Below are 21220 nucleotides of genomic sequence, written 5' to 3'. Positions count from 1 at the left end.
GCAATTTCATCAGCGAACGCATTGCCACGACCAACATCATCCGTCACCTTACGGTGTGCACTACATTTAATAATCGCCACCTGCTTGGGCAATGTAAGTGCATCCAAAAGATCATTCACGAGCTGTCCGTGCTGAATCTTCGTACCGTGCGATGTCATAAAACCTTTCTCTCTCCACAAACGTCCAAAGCTATGTGCCACGCCAAATGCGTATTGGCTGTCGGTAAACACATTCACCCGTTTCCCTTTCGACAACACACACGCTCTAGTCAAAGCAAACAGCTCTGCTGCCTGAGCAGAATTCTGATTCAATCTCGCAGTTTCCACAACAGTACTCAATGTCACCACAGCATACGCAGTCGTTACATCGCCATTCGGCAACTTAAAACACGACCCATCCACATACAAGGTCCCATCGGGATCTTCCAATGGAGTATTTTTCAGGTCCACACGACCTTTTGTTTCCTCCTCCGTTCGTAAGTAGCAGTCATGAGGTGCTACTTCATCTGATTCCATACTGATTGGCAACAAGGTCGCCGGGTTCAGGACGCTGCAACGTTTTATTTGAATGTGACTTGCCAAAAGCGTCAACTCATAACCAGACAACCTTGCACTCGTCAAGTGCTGAGTTTTCGTACGATTCAAGAGAGTGTCAACTGCATGCGGAACCATCACCGTAAGCATATTATCCATGACCAATCCTGCAGATTGTCGGATGGACACCGCAGCCGCCGCTGTTGCTCTCAAACAACTCGGCAATGCTCTAGCTACTGGGTCCAAGGACGAGGAAAAATATGCACATGGACGTTGCTTACCGCCGAATTGTTGCGTCAAAACACTCAACGCACAACCTTCTCTCTCGTGAACGTATAGTGTAAACGGCTTACTGTAGTCAGGAGTCCCTAACACGGGAGCCGAACACAACGCATCACGCAGTTCAGAAAATTTTTTCTGACATTCTTCCGTCCTTGGTAAAGGAGTTGGAACATCCTTGCACGTAAGAGCCACCAATGGTTTCGCTAGCAATGAAAAATTTGGAATCCATTGCCTGCAGTATGACGTGATACCTAAAAAGGCACGCACATCTCTCTGAGTTGTTGGCACAGTCATTCGAGCAATCACCGCAATTCTCTCTGGGGTCAACCTTCTTCCCTCCTTTGACAATAAGTGACCTAGATAGGTTACTTCTTGACAACAATATTGCAGTTTAGAAGGTGACACCTTGTGATGTAAGTCACAGAGATGCTGCAACAACGACACCGTTGCAAGTTTGCAAATGTCCTGAGTACCTGCAGCCACCAATAAGTCGTCGACATATTGGATCAAGGCCGCACCGGCCGGCAACACAAACGCATCAAGTTGGCCCTTCAAGGCTTGACTGTATATCGATGGACTCTCACAGTAGCCCTGGGGAGCGCGTTTAAACCGGAAGCTGCGGCCACCAAGAGAGAAACCGAAAAGGTCTCTACTTTCCTCAGCAATCGGAATGCTGAAGAAAGCATTCTTCAGATCGATCACTGAGAACCAAGATGCAGAGGCTGGAATCAGAGTTAGTAGAGCCGTAATGTCAGGCACCACAGGGAACTGAGGAATCACAATTTTATTCACCTCCCGTAAATCGATAACAAAACGATAAACAGGGGGTTTTGATGGATCAGTGCGCTTCAGAATAGGAAGTACAGGGCTATTGCACACGTTTCCCCGAGTCTCTTCGATAACATCTTTCTCAATCAAATCGTAGATAATTGCTAACAACGCTCGTTCACCATCAAGGGAGATACGATACTGGGAAATACGTGGCAGTCGCACATTAGATTTCAAGTGAACAACATAAGGGGAGATGTCAAGCAGGCCCACGTCATTTGGACCTGTTGCCCACAAAGATGCAGGAAGAGAACGCAATTCCGGTGGAAGCTTATCGAGGGATAAATACATAGGAGAGACAACTCTCTCACCCAACGTAAACTTTACTCCTGCAGGAGAACAATATAAAGTCGCATACAGACGTTTCAGCAAATCCAGGCCCAAAAGATTTTCACCACAACCAGTAGTCAAAATCAACGGAGCTTTCAGCTCACGAGGCCCAATTGTAAGAGGCAAAGGGCACGAAACCGGATTGCTAACGGGGGCGCCAGAGAATCCAACGGAAACATTTGTTAAGCCAGACAAAGGTGCGCCAGGGAGTTTCGAATGTATGATGGAACTTTTCGCTGCACCAGTGTCCAACAGAAAAGGCTCAACGACGCCCGAGGTAGCAACTGCGACGTAAGGCCCTCTCTGATCAACCGGAACTGATACTACTCTCTCTCCTTGTCTATGGCTGTCCTAGTAATTACCGTCGTCAGCATCCTGATCGACGTAATAATCGTCCACATTGTAGTGAGCAGATCGCCCTTGCGACGATCCGCGCTGATCGAAACAATTATTAGAGTCAGAAGTATTGTTGGAACGATCATTTTGAGCACCGCGACCTCTACCACGTGATGTCTGTTGAGGACCACTACGACCTCCTCTAGATGAATTACCACTATTGCGATCACGCAAAACTGGACAATCGAATTTCAAATGACCCTCACCCCTACAATAGGCACACTGATTGTACCCTAACGAAGATCTCTGCGAAGAGGAGTCATTTCGTGATTGTGACCTATTCGACTGAGACTGCGATCGATTCCGTTGTTGCGAATCATTCTGATTCGAACGTGGAGGATACTCTTGCTGCAACAACACTTTAGTTTTGAGCTCTTTGGTCTTTTTATCGGCACGATCATTCTCCTCTTTCTCCCTATTCTCATAATATTGGGCCGTGGCCAATATTTGAGCAGAAGTGGAAACAGCCCACGCACTTTCTGAATTTCGCAATTTGTTGCTCAAGTCAGGCAGCAAATTTGAAACAAACTTATCCACAAACAATCTCTGACCTCCCTCAGTACCCATATCCTGACCACTATGATCAATGAATGCCTCCTCAAATCTCGTAAAGAAATCAGAGACACTCTCATCCTTCTTTTGTTTGGAAGCGGACAGTTTGTCCCAATTCACCTTCATAGCTGGCATAAGCGTTTTCATTAGAGTGATAATTCTCTGGGGCAAAGCCGTAATTAGCTGATCGGGCTTGGCTTCACCAACTTGTAATGCATCAGCAGCCCTTAATGCATTCCAATCACCGCCTAATTCCGCCGCATGATCTTCCTGACGAATCCTTGCCCATACCGGTTGCCGAACCAGCGGACTCAAGAATAGGTCCAAGAGAATTAAAAAAGTTAGCAGCAACAGAAGGGGTACGACGTCGAACAGATGGGGAAGAAGAGTAACATAATGGGGTAACAAGAGAAGTATCAGAAACAGAAGAGACAGCAGGAGTAACCAGGACAGCAGGAGCAGCGGGAGCAGGAGTATGAGGAAGTACAAGCGGAGGAGCAGTAGGGACGGAAGTTGGTAGAGGAGCAGGAACGGGTTGAGGGACAGGTTGTGGAACAGGAGCAGGAGGAACAGGGGCAGGAGGAACCACAGGAGTTACAGTACCCTGTGCGTACAGAGGTGGCGACTTCAAAAGATAGGACAACAAGGGGTCCTCTACCGATTCCTCCTTCTTATCCGTACCCAACGGTAAAGCGGGGTAACACTTATCTACAGACATACGCTGCAATCTATCGGAAACTTCCTTTTCCTTTTCCTCCTTATCTCGCTGGAACTGCTCTGCGTTTCTTACCGTGGTAACAACTCCTTCTCTCTTATTACGTTTAATCTGTTTGATTTCTGTCTGTTTGGCTTCTTTACGCCACAACCGAAAGGAATCAAACATGGCCGGCCTTGATTTTCTCTGAAACAATTTGGCTTCAAGATTGTCTAAAATCGGGGTCTCAAAACTACCATGAGGTGGCCAACTAAGGACACCGTCTTTTTTAGTATAGCGAATCCAACACTCATTGAATGTAATTGGACCAAACCCGTGTTTACTGCACAGCTCATAAGTTGGAGTTCCAACCGGAGGTATCGGACACGAGTCCTCCAGTCGGGAATCCGCACCACAACGGCTAAAACAACTGAGCAAAGTACTACGGCCAGGCATCTTGCACACTAACCGAGTTTCACAAACGTCAAGGGTTATAGGATTAACAATGTCCCTGCAAAGAGCAAAAACCCTCGGTTTTTGGCGATTGCAGACATCAAATATTACAACAAAGAACCAAGTACTAAGAACCACAAATGCAATGGAACCATGCAACAACTAAGCACCCACAACTAAGGACTCTGGGAGCGACCCACAAATACTTAACTCAAAGATCGATGGCGTCACCAGGAAGGCCCGTCAATCGTCTCGCTGTACCAAGGTCTACGCCAGGCGCCAAAACAGGTCTACAGTCAGGGCAGCAGTCCGTCGCAGCCATCAGGAGGCGGGGATCTTCGCGGGAAAAGTCGTCGGGCCACTTGTTTCGACAACAGGATCGATGAAGCAGGGTGCACCTTCCCTCGGAGATTTCACACGAAGTTCCTTACGATCGTCGGGCTTGGACCGGTACCACTGATGCAGCCCTACGTTGGGCGCCAACTGAAGGACTGGGTTTTCTTAAGACCCAGCGGTGCCAGGGATAACACCTGAAACCTTCGTGGGTAACCTGTTCCGGCGTACAAATGACAGAGACACGGGACACTTCCTTCGGCGTCAAAGATTCGAGGTTTATTACTGCAGGGAGCACAGAAGTCACAGGAAGTACAACATGTGTAGGTTCGAGGAGTCTGATTCGACTTGCCTCTGTGGGTCGCTCCTTTTATACAGTTTTCATGCATAGGATATCATAGTACACAAAGGTTTACAACTCGGTTCCCATCGTAAAGACCATAAGGGGTTGCTTTCATATATTCAAGGTCCGGAACATAAGTACAGAAACGTTTGGTAGTTCCCAACTGTAAAAGCCCATCTTCCCACCATTAGTACATTCCAATCAACAGTAAACAAATCGAGGAAGGGACAGAAACAGGTGCAGAGGAAGACAGAAACAGTGGGGAGATCGGAAAGGGTGTAAAAGGGGTGGTATCGGGAAACACGAGCTGCAGGCATCAAAGGGGACGTGCTTAATGAATGCACAGCTAAGTCAATAGACCGGCACGGCAAGATGAGCCTCGAGCGGGGCCATCTGCCTTACAGTGTCATCCCCCTCATCATAAAGACACTTTCAAAGGAAACGTGTCTTCCGCAAGAGTTTGGGAATCCCAGGGTCGCGAAGCGGACAGCGTCCGTTCGCTGGCTACTTGAGGGCAAGAGACAAAATGGATGCCGCATCTAAGATGGAACCCGTGGGCTCACGTAAAGAAACCCACGTAACAAACGAACGGTTTAGGCTAGCACAGCGAAAATGCGCACACCCACTAAACTCGTCATTTGCGGTTCATAGATACCAGACTCGACCATATTCGTGCGAGTCGAAAACACCACTTACGATCGTCACGGAACCTCACAGGGGAACCGGATTTTACTTTCCGAGCTACAGATTCAAGGGTTGCAAGATCCAGGAAGGGGAAGTGAACCAGAGTAGGTTGAGGCTGAAGGGAGGGGGTTGCTATGACTTTATTGGTCTGGGCTGAGGAGGTGGTGCCTCTAGGGGGAAAAGCTGAGTAGATTTTGTTAACTTTTTGATGGAAGAACTCAGCTACGTTGTTGCAGTGAGTTGTAGATTTTGTATGGTGCAGGCTGGGTGGGGGTTTTGTTAATTTTTTCACAATTTGGAAAATTTCTTTAGGTTTTGATTTGGCTAGGAGAATTCTGTTCGAAAATTATGTAGCCTGGGCAGCTTTGACTTCTGCTTTGTATTCACTGATTGACTCTCGGTAACACATTTTATTTCCTGGAGAGTAATCTAAACGCCATCGTCTTTCGGTTTTTCTGCATTGGCGTTTCTCATCCCTGAGAGCCTCCGTGTACCAGGGGGCAGGGTTGTGGGAGCGTTTCAGCGTGATTTTATTTTTAGGGAGGGTGTCTTCAAGAGTTTGTGTGATCCAGTCAACGTAAGCCTGGTTGGCTAGACCAGGATCCTCATTGTAGAGGGGTTGGTTGCTGGCGAGCTTGATAGACCAGTCGTCGACTGAGAGGCGAGACCAGGCTCGAGTGAATCTTGTAGTGGGTCCAGTCGGCGGGGGCTTAAGTGTGGTCCAGATGAAGGGCACCAGTAAGTGGTCTGTCCAAGGGAGCGGAATTGGCGGTCCGGCTACTAGGTCTGGCCTACAAGGGGCGTGGCCGATGTAATAATTAGGGCGTGGCTTAAAAAGTAAGCAAAATCTGTTGTTAGCATAGTGTGCCGCTCGCCTGGTAATTTGCTGCTACTTTCAATAAATCCAGATATATAATACAACAAGTAAAATTACACCTATAAGAAGCCTGGACTATTGGCTTTGCAAATTGTTGTTAATTGCATATGATACATAAGCAGCAACTATGGCTTCCTTGTATAGAATACCGAAAATGCTTCAGTTCTGACACGAGACTGCAAGAAGAAAACAAGTAACTTACCTGTAACTTCAGTTATCCAGTATTGGTACCTTTCATAGATTCGCATGCCTGAATCATTCCCCGTCGCCGAGGCAGGAGTCCCACGCTAAATTACCAACGCAGTGCCATAGATAAATAATAATAGTAGTAGGCTTAAAGAAAAAGACCTGAGGCCTAAATCTTAGTAGCCTATCTACCTCATTATAGTTAAAAGAAGCAAAAGTCAATTCCAACCAATCAGCTACCAGCACCCTCTATAACACCAGTACTCTTAGTATGGCCCGCAGGCCACCAGGGGCCCGGCAAGCCTTCCTTGGCGGCCCACAGGTGTTTTTTAAATTTGTTTTGAAGTGTTCGCAAACACTGACGGTTGCAGCAGCGCTCTATGGGGGCCGGGTTATTCGAGCGAAGGTCAGAGTGGAGATGCAGGGGCCTAAGAAGAGCTGAAATACAAGAAATCCTCATTAACTAGTAAATGGTCTTTTAAAGACCTGTGAAGTACTCGGGTCTGGCTGGGAAGCTGTCTCAGCCTTGGCTGACACACATGCACGCCAGGTGAGGTGACAGAGGGAGGGAGAGGGAGGGAGACAAAGGGAGAGGGGGGGAGGAAGGGAGAGAGAGCCAGACAGATGGAGGGAGACAGAGGGTGACTGTTATAACTTACTTGTCTCTTCCCTACTGCTCAGCCAGAGTGAGTGCTGGTGTACTTGATGATGTTTGGAATGTTTGACGTGGGTGATGTCACGGGATGCTTGGAGTCTGGAGATGTGTGGAGTGGCAGTTGGTGGATGCAGGCTGAGCAGCGGGGATGCTGCTCCTGGTGGGGCTTTGTTATCTTTTACTTATCAACTTGAAACTTAACTTGAAACTAAGCTTTATTAAATCCAGCGTGTTTTATATACCTGGCTCAAGGACTTTTTAAGTACAACATTTTGGCTACAAGGATGGGATGGTATCTTTTTAATTACAACAGAAAGAGGGAGACAGAGAGAGGGAGACAATTAGGGAGGGAGATAGAGGGAGGGATACAGACAGAGGGAGGGAGGGGGAGACAGAGGGAGGGAAACAGCGGGACAGACAGAGGAGACAGAGGGAGACACAGGAGCAGAGAGAGGGAGGGAGACAGACAGAGGGAGGAGGGTGACAGAGGGAGGGAGGAGGGCGACCGAGGGAGGGAGACAGATAGAGGGAAGGAGACAGAGGGAGGGAGAGGGAGAGACACAGGGAGAGGGTGACAGAGGGAGGGAGGGAGGCAGAGAGAGAGGGAGACAGAGAGAGAGGGAGACAGAGAGGGAGAAAGACAGATGGAGGGAGACAGGCGGAGGGAGACAGAGGGAGAGGGAGACAGAGGGAGCGAGGCAGAGGGAGACAGGGAGGGAAACAGAGGGAGACAGAGGGAGGGAGACAGAGGGAGGGAGGGAGACCGAGAGAGAGGGAGACAGAGAGAGAGGGAGACAGAGGGAAGGAGGAAGACAGAGAGAGGGAGGGAGGGAGACAGAGGGAGGGAGACAGAAGGAGGGAGACAGAGGGAGAGGGAGATAGAGGGATGCAGAGGGAAGGGAGACAGAGGGAGAGAGGGAGACAGAGAGTGGGAGGGAGGGAGACATACTGAGACAGAGGGAGACAGAGGGAGACAGAGGGAGCGGGAGACAGAGGGAGAGGGAGACAGAGGGAGAGAGAGACAGAGGGCGGGAGACAAAGGGAAGGAGACAGAGGGAAGGAGAAAGAGGGAAGGAGACAGAGGGAAGGAGACAGAGAGACAGAGGGAGGTTGAAAGAGGGTGACAGACAGAGAGAGACAGAGGGAGACAGAGAGAGGGAGGGAGACAGACAGAGGGAGGAGGGAGAAAGGAGGAGGGAGACAGAGGGAGGGAGGCAGAGGGAGGGAGGCAGAGGGAAGGAGGGAGACAGAGGGAGAGAGGCAGAGGGAGACAGGGAGGGAAACAGAGGGAGACAGAGGGAGGGGGACAGAGGGAGGGAGGGAGACAGAGAGAGAGGGAGCCAGAGAGAGAGAGCCAGAGGGAGACAGGGAGGGAAACAGAGGGAGACAGAGGGAGGGAGACAGAGGGAGGGAGAGAGACAGAGAGAGGGGGAGACAGAGAGAGAGGGAGACAGAGGGAAGGAGGAAGACAGAGAGAGGGAGGGAGGGAGCCCGAGGGAGGGAGGGAGACAGAGGGAGGGAGACAGAGGGAGAGGGAGTTAGAGGGATGCAGAGGGAAGGGAGACAGAGGGAGAGAGGGAGACAGAGATTGGGAGGGAGGGAGACATACTGAGACAGAGGGAGAAGGAGAGGCAGACAGAGGGAGAGGGAGACAGAGGGAGAGGGAGACAGAGGGAGAGAGAGACAGAGGGAGGGAGACAAAGGGAAGGAGACAGAGGGAAGGAGAAAGAGGGAGACAGAGAGAGGGAGGGAGACAGACAGAGGGAGGAGGGAGAAAGAGGGAGGGAGGGAGACAGATGGAGACAGACAGAGGGAGGGAGACCGAGGAAGGGAGCAAGAGTGAGACAGAGAGAGGGAGACAGTCAGACTGAGCGTGACAGAGGGGGAGAGAGAGGGAGAGAGAGAGGGAGTGAGACAGAGAGAGAGAGAGAGAGAGAGGGAGACAGTCAGAGTGAGAGTGACAGAGGGTGAGAGAGGGTGTGAGAGGGTGTGTGAGAGAGAGAGGTGTGTGTGTGTGTGTGTGTGTGTGTGTGTGGGAGGTCTGGAGGCTCAGTGGACGAAGGCGTTCGCGGCAGGGACCTGTATTCAACCTCATGGTCACAGTTTTTTGTTGTTGCTCTAGACCCGCCCCCCTACCCCACTGACCCCGCCCCTACCGGTGCAGCCCTCGGCCACAAACCACACTGTAATTTTGGCCCCTGAGAGAAAGCTTGTGAGTACCCATTGTGCGAAGTTGGCCTGGTATATGATGTTCACTATTCTAGTGAACACCTTGCACCAGTCCAAACAACCCTTATGGTGATGGTAGTAAAGTCAACCTTATAGACCAGCTATCCTAGAGGTAGCGTGGACAGAACAGTCTTAGGCTAAAAGACTCTTGAGGGCGTGTAAAGCCAGCTGTTTTACCATATGTAACCCCTTGAATATCAAACGAAAGGACACCATGCAGGATATATATAAAATATATATGTATTTATTCACTAACACACTCCTCTGAACTCTTTATGAGATCAGAGGCAAAAGCATATAACAAGTTACACTTAGTAATACTTTAAATAGCACAATTTACAGTTAGGCCCTAGGGGTGCGTAAAACCATATACTAAGTAAGTGTTGTAAGAACCACGACTTGGGAAAGGAAGAGGCCTAGGGCCTAGGGAATTGCTGGGGCTACACTATCTGACCCTTAGATTAGGAGTAGGAGGCCCACAGGTGGCGCGTGCAGTGTCAGTACACTCACGCGAGAGTCAATAGAAAATCAATGGGAACTTAGAAGGTAAGTAAATGAAGATTTAGGACACTTCCGGTCTAGCTAGAAGGAAACAACTAAAAACCTAGACACTTGGATAGTCAATACCCTTGAGAGCACCGCGGTACTCGCATTACCTCACCCACAGGAAGCGGGTGCATAGGTGTGAAGATGTGTCGAGTTTCGGCGTTGAAGTCTATGGAGCCTGTGAAGAAAGATGCTGCAGGCTACCAGGAGGAAGATGTCCGGGTGGATTGGAATTGAAGAAGATCTGAAAGCAGAGGGGACAGAGTCTAAGTCACTAGCCAGTGACCGGATGGAACCAGGAAGTAACCAGACGTCGTCGAGGAGCAATCAGGTGCTGGGGTGAAGCTTGTCGTTGCAGCCACGCGAACCAGGAGGCGTCGAGGATGACCAGGTGCTGGAGATGAGCTGTCCCACGAAGGTTCTCGCAGATTGAGGGGTCGGCTTCAAGATTGGAGCCAACAAGCTTAAGCAAAGGCAACCCACGCAGAATACACAAAGAGCTTCTGATGCAGACCAGGAGGGTCTGAGGTACTTCACCTTTTCAGGGAAGCAAGTGCCAGTCTCGAGCAACCAGACCAGCGGTAAATTCTCAAAAGGTTCGTCGTCAGAGGGCTACTAGCCAACAGGCCAGCAACCGGACAACGCGTCGAGCATAACACAAGCAGAAGGGCCCCACACAGATCTCGTGGAGTGTGGAGGGCTGGTCTTCGGTGCAGGTGGAGCTCGGTGTCGGGGTGTCTTAGTCCCCAGTGCACAGCTTCGAGGAGACCTCAGGAGCTGTGCTGTTAGCAAGTTGAAGACTTCCCAAGTTACCTGCTTCCACGGGTCCCGATGCCTTCCACGGGGCTCAGCTGTGCCGGAGTCGTGCAGTGGGGTCACAGGGATCCGGGAGTCGAGGTCTTGTTAGGCTCTGTGCTTGGGTTCCAGCGGGAACGGGGACAAAGCAAGCCGTCGAGTTGCTGGATGGTGCCTGGTTGCCCAGGGTGTTCACTCCTTGGCCACAAGGGAGATTTCTTCAGGCTTCAGTTCAGGTGAATGTCGAAGGGTCTAGAGTTTCGTCTTCAATCGATTCCAGGATTGATCTAAAGTCTCCTGGGTCAGCTCCTACCTTCATACAACTAAAGGGGGCCGGTTTGGTCACTAGGTCCCTCCTATGGTGGACCAGGAAGGGGGGTGGTTACACCCCCTTACCTTTGTGCAGTTTGGCGCCAGAGCTGGGGCTGGAGTGCCCCAGCAACCGGTTTGAACTGGGATATGCATGGAGCACCTAGAGTGCTCCAGGCAGTGTCTGATTCTATTCAGCCCTCCCTGTCCCAAAACGCATCCTGCTGTCTGGGGTGGTGCTCACACCTCCCCAAGCAGGAAACCTATTGTCCAAACCTCCGTGACTGGAAGGACTCACAGCAGCAGGAGGTCAGACTTGTGTCTGTGGCAGCAGCATCCATTTTGTGATGCTGGGGCTCTGGTTAACTTTAACCAGGATAGTCAGAACTAACTTGTCTTCTCCCTCTAGAAGGGTGGAATGCTACCCCCGTCACCAGAATTGGCGAGGGGGTAGTATTCCAAAGTGTATAACACCTTACTCGACATGTTTTGATAAAGCCAAACCAAAGTTAGCATTAACCGCGAGGATTATAATGCACTTAAGAGTATATGGTATGGCAATATCATAGAACAGCTATAAGGACATGGTTCCGAAAGCTGCAGACAGGCTCAGCTCATGCTAGAGCACCACCTCACACATAACCAAGCACTCTGCCTTCAGGATTGTTAAGGCCTGCCATAGGAGTGACTTATAGGTTACTATGTGTCTATATGCAAGTAGTTATAGGAGTACTACACCTAAGCAAGGGGTGATTACACGACCTTGCTCCAGCTGAGTGATCAGCCAGTTGTGTCTATTTGAGTGGCCAGCCAGGGGTGACATAATACATGCTGCAGCCCCTGGTAGGCCTTGGGTGCCCCTATGCCCTGGGTACTTATGGTACACTATACAGGGACTCACAAGGGTGACCCAATATCCAATTTGGTATGTACCTACAGTACATGGAGTCCATTTTACAGAGAGAGCAGATAGCCTGGGGTCCTGAATAGCAGGATCCCAGGCCAACTAAGTCGAAAACCAGCTAAACACTAGGCAAAAAGTTGGGGGCAACCATAGTCAGGTATCCACCTTCCTACACCCATGCTCTAGAACACTCTCAGCAGAGGCAGTTCTCCTCAGATTTTCTTAGCACAAGTGGGAAGTAAGTATCCCAAATTATAGAGAACTGACTCGCCGGGGAGGTGGGTGGGTGCATGTGAATCTATGAAACATACCAATACTGGATAACTGAAGTTACAGGTAAGTAACTTGTTTTCGTATCCAGTATTGGGGTATCTTTCATAGATTCATATGCCTGAATCAGAGTAGCAAGCCGCATACCAAACATACTGTCGTTTGCGGATGGTGGAAGACCAGTGTTCATAAACTCCCAAACTGCATCCATAATCGTTGAGAAACATTTAAAAAAACCAAACCTTTAAGAAATCAAAAGCAATGTTGGAATACATTATCGCATCAACATGAAGACATAATATCAGTGTATGGATATATATATACTTTTGAAGTTTGTGGCTCACTCAGAGCTAAGAATGGAACACAATTGAAAACGCATGCATGAATTTACTCAAAGTAATTAACTTACCTGCACAGAAGACTGCATGCCCAAAAATGCATCCGGGGAGAGAGTAATATCCACACGCCCTTGGAGGGCGGGCATGCCTAATTAAACACCGGAAATGAAATGTGAAGGTCTCAGGTGTGTTGTTTGTTTGCCCAGGAAGAAGGGGCTTGAGGCCCCGAAACTCGTAGGCAGTGAAAAGAAACACGCATTTCAAAGGCTGGCTGCATTTTTCAGGCTGGATGGCAGAACATCGTGTGTGCTCCTCTAAAGCTACAGGCGATTTGTTGGGAATCTATACACGGCTGCCTGCGCCATGGGAGGAAGCACCATCATCGGCTGGGGCTCAATGTCTCTCCCAGTTGTATGAGGCCGCAATTCTGAACTTATCAGGACATGAAACGGTACGATGCTCAAATAAGCAAATATAGCTGACTTTTGAAGTTTGTGGCTCACTCAGAGCTAAGAATGGAACACAATTGAAAACGCATGCATGAACTTACTCAAAGTAATTAACTTACCTGCACAGAGGACTGCATGCCCCAAAATGCATCCGGGGAGAGAGTAATATCCACACGCCCTTGGAGGGCGGGCATGCCTAATTAAACACCGGAAATGAAATGTGAAGGTCTCAGGTGTGTTGTTTGTTTGCCCAGGAAGAAGGGGCTTGAGGCCCCGAAACGCGTAGGCAGTGAAAAGAAACACGCATTTCAAAGGCTGGCAGCATTTTTCAGGCTGGATGGCAGGACATCGTGTGTGCTCCTCTAAAGCTACAGGCGATTTGTTGGGAATATATATATATATATATATATATATATATATATATATATATATATATATTTCTTTAGACATATAAATATATGTACGTAGTATAAATATTGAAAGCAAAAGAACAGCATAAAAAGAGAAAGGCACCTGAATCTGAGCTAAATAAAAAAGAAGGCGTAGGACAGCCTGACCAACCGCTGTATCATCCTGTGGTGCGGATTGCAGGCAGTAATGCTTCGTGAACGTGTGGACATTTTTCCATGGCGCAGCACGACAGATGTTCTCCAAAGTCACTCCAGCAAACAATGCAGTAGAAGCTGCCACAGTCCTGGTAGAATGAGCTTTGACCTTTCTTAGTAAAGGTTTGTTGGCCTTGTCATGGCAGAAATGAATCGTAGAAGCCAAACATTTGGCTATTGTTGTTTTTGTCCCAGCAGTCCCAAGTGCCGCTTGACCATAGGCCACAAACAATTGGTTAGAATGCCTGATGCCTTTAGTCTTCTGTAAGTAGAATTTTAAAAAACGCTTAACATCAAGAGAGTGCAATGTTCTTTCAGCTGGAGTGGATGGATCCGGAAAGAAAACTCTTAACTTTACTGGTTCATTCAAGTGAAATTGAGACAGTACTTTAGGGATGAATCTAGAATTTATTCGAAGAGTTAAGTAATCTTTAGTAACCTGTAAAAAGGGTTCTGTGATACTGAAAGTTTGGATTTTACTAACTTTTCGTGCAGATGTAAGAGCCAGAAGAATGGCAATCTTCCAAGTGAGGAATTTGAGATCAGCTTTGCGGGTAGGCTCAAAAGGACCTCTCATTAATTGCGCCAGTACGGTATTGAGTTCCCACTCTGGAGGGGGTGCGGGCACTGGAGGGAAGGTTTGGAAAAGACCCTTCAGACATTGCTTGACAAGCGAAGATGAACAGAGAGAAGGTAGTTTGGTACCATCTATGAACCTGGAGAGAGCAGCGAGATGAACCTTGATCGATGAAAAGGCAAGCCCAAATTTGGCCAGAAACGGCAAATAAGGAAGAATTTGTTCCGCAGGAGCTTGAAGAGGGTGGATGTTTTTCGCCTCGCACCAATAACAGAATCGCTTTACTTTAACCGATAAGTCTTGATTGTACTCTGAGCACGAGATTTGGCTAAAATTTCACGACAGTCCGGAAAGATGTTAAGGTCCTTAAACTCTAAGAAATCAGGAGCCATGCGTGCAAGTGTAGCGACTGTGGATCCTGATGAACCACTTGACCCCTGTCCCTTGACAACATTGTGAGTGTCGGAGTCAGGCGGATAGGCTTGTCCTGAGATAGTAGAAGTAGCTCCTGGAACCAGTACTGTCTTGGCCAACGGGGTTCAATCAGAATGAGACGGCAGCCCTCCATCTTTATCTTGTGAAGCACTTTCGGGATCAATGGTATTTGGGGAAAAGCTTATGCACAAATCCCCGACCATCGCATGGACATGGCATTCCCCCTTGATCCCTATTGAGGGAATCTTCTGACATAATACCGGCATTTCTTGTTCTCCCTCGTTGCGAATATATCTAGTGCTGGTTTGCCCCAAGTTTGGAAGACTCTGTTCACTTGCTTCTGCTCCAGTTCCCACTTGTGACAGCCCGATAGAGACCTGCTCCGCGTGTCTGCCAGAGTATTGTGGAGACCCTTGACGTGTTCTGCCCTCAAGGTTATTTTGTGGAATGTGACCCACTCCCACAATTTCGGGGCTTCCTACGAAAGCGTCAGCGATTTCGTTCCTCCTTGTTTGTTGATGTAATACATGCTGGTCATATTGTCAGTACGGACCAGCACTGAGGAACCTGCAATCCTTGGGAGGAATGTTTGCAGAAAAAGAAAGATGGCGCAGAGCTCCAACCTGTTGATATGCTGTTGCTGGTGTCTTTGGGACCATTGTTCTTGAATCTGCAGATCTTGCAGATGACCTTCCAATCCCCCCATGGAAGCGTTGGTTGTTAAAATGAAGTCTAGAATGGCTGGTAGGAAAGTGAGGCCTGGAGTCAAATTCGCTGTTTGGGACCACCAATGTAGAGAATCTATCATGCGCAACGTGACCCTGATGGAATCGTCGAACGATCAGACGGCTTGTTGTCATTGAAGATGTAATTCCTCCTGAAGAGGTCTCATTTTGAGCCGTGCCAAGGGTACAAGGTTTATCGCAGATGAACACATCCCTAGAAGAGAAGCAAACATCCGGACATAAACTGATATTCTTTTTGAGATTGAGATTGCTAATCTTTGAAGACGTAACTGGCGGTTTTGTGATAAGAATTCTTTGCACTGTACCGTGTCTAGCATCGCCCGAGAAAAAGAATGACTTGCAGAGTGTGTAACTGTGATTTGCTCTCGTTGAGAGTGAGACCCAGAGACGAGAAGAGATGCAGACATGTTGTTGTAGCATCTTCGGTCGTTTGCTCCGAAGGACCTTTGAGCAGCCAATCGTCGAGATAAGGGAACACCTGTATTCCTCGAGATCTCAGTGTCGCTGCCACTGGTGCCAAACACTTTGTGAAGATTCCTGGTGCCGATTTCAGTCCAAACGGGAGCACCTTGAACTGATAGTGGACGCCAGCCACTGTGAAGTGAAGATACTTGCAATGTTTGGGGTGTATAGGGATGTGGAAGTACGTATCTTCCAAGTCCAGAAAAGCCATAAAATTCCCTTCGTTTAGACAGCTTAAGACCTCGGAAAGTGTGATCATCTGAAAACGTTGCTTTTTGAGGAATTTGTTGAGCTTGCGAAGGTCCAGGATCGGGCACCATTCTCCTGACTTCTTCTTGATGAGGAAAAACCGCGAATAGAAACCGGTTCCTCTTTGAGACGATGGAACCTTCTCTATTGCATTCTTGAGGAGCTTCTTTAAGGCTTCTTTGACAGTAAGAGAAGACGAGGGTGATGGGGACCCCTGGGCGGAGTAGTAGGTGGCTGTTTGATGAATTCCAGGGTGTGACCATTGTTTACTAGCTTGAGAACCCATCGGTCCGAAGTAATTTGTTGCCACTCGGTAACAAAAGCTGAAATTTTCACACCCACGGGAAGGGGGTCTATGGTTGGCGCCCTGCGTAAATCATTGCTTCCTGTTGGTATCGCGACCTTGATAGTTCGATCGCTTTTGACCACCCTGACAGGAGAAACTAGTCGAAGAAGATTGGCGGTATGACAATATGATACTGCCTATTCTGTTGGTTTTGATATCCTCCTCTTGAAGCAAAGCCATGCCATCGCACCTCTGAATGATCCGTGCCTGTATTGTAGGGCGCCTAACAATTTAGCAGTATCAGTATTCGTTTTAATAGCCAGGAGGGCCTTGTCAATGTGTTTTCTGAACAAGGACTCTCTATCATTGGCCATGTCTAAGATCTTTGTTTGTACTTCTGGTCTAAAAGATGTGGCTATAAACCATCCCTGTGTCTAAGCACAGCAGCGCCGTCAAGTTGACGAAAGTTAGTGTTTGCAATGTCCAGAGCGCAATCTATGATCTCAGATGCAGCTCGTTCTCCCTCCAAAAGTATCTTCCTTGCACCTTGTCTACGGTCCTCAGGGATGAGGTCAATAAATTCCTCCAAATCTGACCACATCTGGCGGTCATAACGGCCGATTATTGCCAAAGAATTTGCCGCTTTAATAGAGGCTGCTTCCAGAATTTTTTACCTATAAGGTCCAGCCTCCGTCCTTCTTTATCAGGCGGTGTTGTTATGGGCGTCACCAGATTTTTGGATCTTTGTTGGGCGGCATGAGAAATCACTGAATCTGGTCGTGAATGACCAATCGAACAAGATGGAGTATTAGCAGGAGCTCTGTACTTTTTCTCAATGTGAGGTAGTACAGCCGGAACGGACGCAGGCATTTTCATGATTTTAATTCCTTCATCCCAGATATAATCAATGATAGGAACAGCTTGTGTGACCTTTCTAGACTCTTCTTTAAAATCATGCAAAAAGTAATCCGTTTGCTCTCCTGTAACAGGTAATTGAAATCTAAATGCTGCTCACTGCATCAAGTTATGAAAACCCCTGATGTCCTCAGGGGGAGAATCCGAAGGCTGAGGAATGGGTGGTGATAGGCATTGGTATGACATAATTATCCCAAGGATCCGTGGTAATAGTCCTGTCAGGTAACTCGCCCTCTTCAACCTCCTCTGAGGAGGAGGTAGTGTCATGGTGCACTTGTTCAGATGGACCTGAAGGATGCGGCGGTGAAGCAGGAACTTCAGACTGAGGTAATGCAGCAGGGATTTCCGCTGGTGGAGGTGGATTTTCTGGGACAGCCTGTTGTGGGGGAAACCTTTGACATCATGCAAAAAGTAATCAGTTTGCTCTCCTGTAACAGGTAATTGAAATCTAAATGCTGCTCGCTGCATCAAGTTATGAAAACCCCTGATGTCCTCAGGGGGAGAATCCGAAGGCTGAGGAATGGGTGGTGATAGGCATTGGTATGACATAATTATCCCAAGGATCCGTGGTAATAGTCCTGTCAGGTAACTCGCCCTCTTCAACCTCCTCTGAGGAGGAGGTAGTGTCATGGTGCACTTGTTCAGATGGACCTGAAGGATGCGGCGGTGAAGCAGGAACTTCAGACTGAGGTAATGCAGCAGGGATTTCCGCTGGTGGAGGTGGATTTTCTGGGACAGCCTGTTGTGGGGGAAACCTTTGACAGTAATCCCCCAGCATGGCTTGTAGATCCTGAATGAGCTTTGGAGGAAGATGGCTCATTTCTCTGTGATACAACTCTCTTCTAGGAAACCTATGATATGGAGTCATATGTTCCTCTTGATAATAGTGTTCCTGGTATTCTTCGTCATCCTCTTCTTGACACTTAGGGGGTCATTAGGATTGCGGTTTTTCCGCATCCTCTGGGCCGGCGGAAGCCACCGCCGGCCCCGAGGATGCGGAAAAACCGCAGCGGACTGACCAAGGACCCACCGCCACATTAGGATGGCTGGTGGGTCCTGGTTTCCGTCCGCAGCTTTTTCCCCGCGGCTGGCTTACAACCGCGGCGGAAAAGCTCTGATATGGTGACGGTGTCTCTCAGACACCGTCCGCCATATCAGGATGGGATTTTAAAAGTGCTTTTCCGCGGCGGGTTTTCCGCCGTGGAAAAGCATACGGATCTTCATCTAGGGGGCCCGTTGCGGGCCCCCTAGGTGAAGGGGGGGTGGGGGGTGCACATGGGGGGTACCTATGGTACCCCCCTGCATTTGCATGCAGAAAGCGGCAGGCACCGCGCGGTGCCTGCCTCTTTCTGCATGCAAATGCAATGCGTGCATTTTTAACATTGCCGCGGGTGCAGCTTGAAGCTGCACCCGCGGCAATGTTAAAAATAGAGGGTGTGACCGCCAGGGTGGCGGTCACATCCTAATCGCACAGGAGGGGACTCCGCAGCCCATGCGGACGTCCCCTCCTCCTCAATGATCGCGGACGGACGCAAGTCCGTCCGCGATCATAATCGGCCCCTTAATGTTAAGCTCCGAAGGATGGCGAGCTATGCCAAATGGTCCCTCCTCCTCTTCAGCATCATCAACATGTTTCCAAGAGGTGAGATGGCAAGAGTGGAGATATCATACTGTAATCCTGCCTTTGATAAGTTTTCAATTGAAAAGGTGCAGATGAAATGGGCGTTGAGTGTGAAGGTAAAAGTACCACTGCTGATGGCTGAGAAACTGGCAAAATTGTCATCGACGGGCTCTTGGTCGTTAACGGGATTATCGTCGATGGGCTCCTCGTCGACGGGCTCTTAGTAGACGGGATCATTGTGGACGGGCTCGTTGTCGACGAGGCCATCGTCGGCGGGCTCCTCGTCGACGGACTTGTCGTCGACGGGATCTTCACTGATGTAGTCGTCGACGGGACAGTCATCGACGACATTGTCGACGCAGCAGACGTCGATGAAGTAGATTTTATTGATAACAGTACCTTCGTCGACAGTGGAGGGTTTGCCGATGGAACCTTCGTCGATGAGCTCGACGTCGACACAGTCGTCAATGGGGACTTTTTCGAATAACTCCTCGGCGACGAGTCTTTAAGAACAGGTTTCTTAGACGTGACAGAGATCTTATTAGATAAAATAGGTGAAGTAATGGCCGTTGTTGAGATAGTAACCATAGAAGAGGGGGCAGAAGAAGTCACAGAAACCGTCGATGAAGGGAGTCAACCTGAGAGTTTTAACCTGGATTTTACTCATGGTTTTTGAAGCCGATAGTCTCTTGGATTCCTTAGAAGGCGAAGACAGTATTGACCCAGAGGAAAGTTTAGGTGACCTCTGTGGATGGTCAGAAACATCATGGGAAGCCTTATGATGTTTTCTTCCCCCACTAGAAGAGCTGTCTTGTGACCTACCCCTTTTACTTGAAGTTGAGGCTTTGTCATCCTCCTCAGCCGAGGAAGATTTGAGCCATAAGAGTGGTCTTGCCTCTCTATCCCTAAGAGTCTTAGTAGGGAAAGTACGGCAGATTCTATAATCCTTAGCAACATGCTTTGGGTAAAGACAGTAGATGCAGTTTTTATGCTGGTCATCCACATGGACTAATTTCTTCTCACGGGTCCTGCAGGGCCTAAATAGAGCCTTCTTATCAGACATCCTGAAGAAATGAAGTGAAGAACCGAGTAGGCACTCAGGAAGACGGCCTTCCACACGACGTGCAGTGAAAATCTAAGGAGAACTGCCTCTGCTGAGAATGTTCTAGAAGGTGCTGGTAGCTGATTTGTTGGAGCTGACTTTTGGTTCTTTTTACTATATATAATGAGGTAGCCTTTTTAGGTCGAGCTGGAGTTGCATCCGATAGGATGCTCCAGTTCGACAACTTTAGTGAGCCGTCTCGGGGGAATTAGGGACAGGAGGGTGTTACGCATCTCTGTTGCCGATTTGGCTGGATTTGGGTGCGTGAACGCGCACGCTTTCGCGTTTGTGAACAGGCACGCACGCAGGCACACACATGCGCGCACATGCACACACACACACACACACACGCGCGCAGGCAGGCACACACACACACACACGCAGGCACACAGACACACACATACAGGCAAACTCACCCGCCCCCCCCCCCCCCTCCATTACCAGGCTCGCACCACTGTGGCCAGCGTGTCCAGGTCTTCCAGCGGGTACTGCGGCGGCTCCTCTGGAAGCGGCGGAGGTGGCTCCTGCAGAGAGGTAGGTGGGCACCAGGCTGCCTCCTCTCCTTGCTGTTTGCCAGTGCAAGGCATGTGGATCTCGCCGGGGGACAGAAGCTCCAAACGGAGACAGCGCACCTACAGCCGGCAGCGGTGCCCAGCTACACACAGAGCGGCGCCGAACACACAGCCCCGCCCACTCAACAACTAGTAGCCAATACCAAACGCCCTAGGTCTCAGTACAGGCTCCATTGGCTGCGGCACGTTCCCACTCCTCCCAGCCCGGATACCACACTCACCTTTTTTTTTATTTTCATTCGCGGCCGCCAATGCTTGTTTAACATTGTGATAACACGTTTTCCCTTGTTCTGAACTGCAAAACTTGTTTTAATTTGTTATGAATGTTCACAAATTCTTCAGTCACGAAGTGCGTATGCCAGTCCACTCCTTTGATACCTGTATCCGGACAATATGGCATTCAAATGCTGTGAATGTTAAAGACCCCTTTTAACGAAGGGAGCAGGCTCGCTCTTGGGTTCTTTTCCTAAAGCCGCACATTAATTGTATTACCCCTTACGTCATGCACACGTGCCCTTCCTTTGTCATAATTCCCCGTGCATTGCGGTCGCCTCACTAAGTGGTATCCTGTCACCCCTGCCCATCTAGACTTTCCGCTATCAGCACATGCTTATTGCAGGACACAGACACTTTATTGTATAGTCAACCGCAAAAAGGCGGCTTT

Source organism: Lissotriton vulgaris, chromosome 6 (assembly GCF_964263255.1).
Source record: "Lissotriton vulgaris chromosome 6, aLisVul1.2, whole genome shotgun sequence".
NCBI lineage: Eukaryota > Metazoa > Chordata > Amphibia > Caudata > Salamandridae > Lissotriton > Lissotriton vulgaris.
This window is presented reverse-complemented; position numbering follows the sequence as displayed.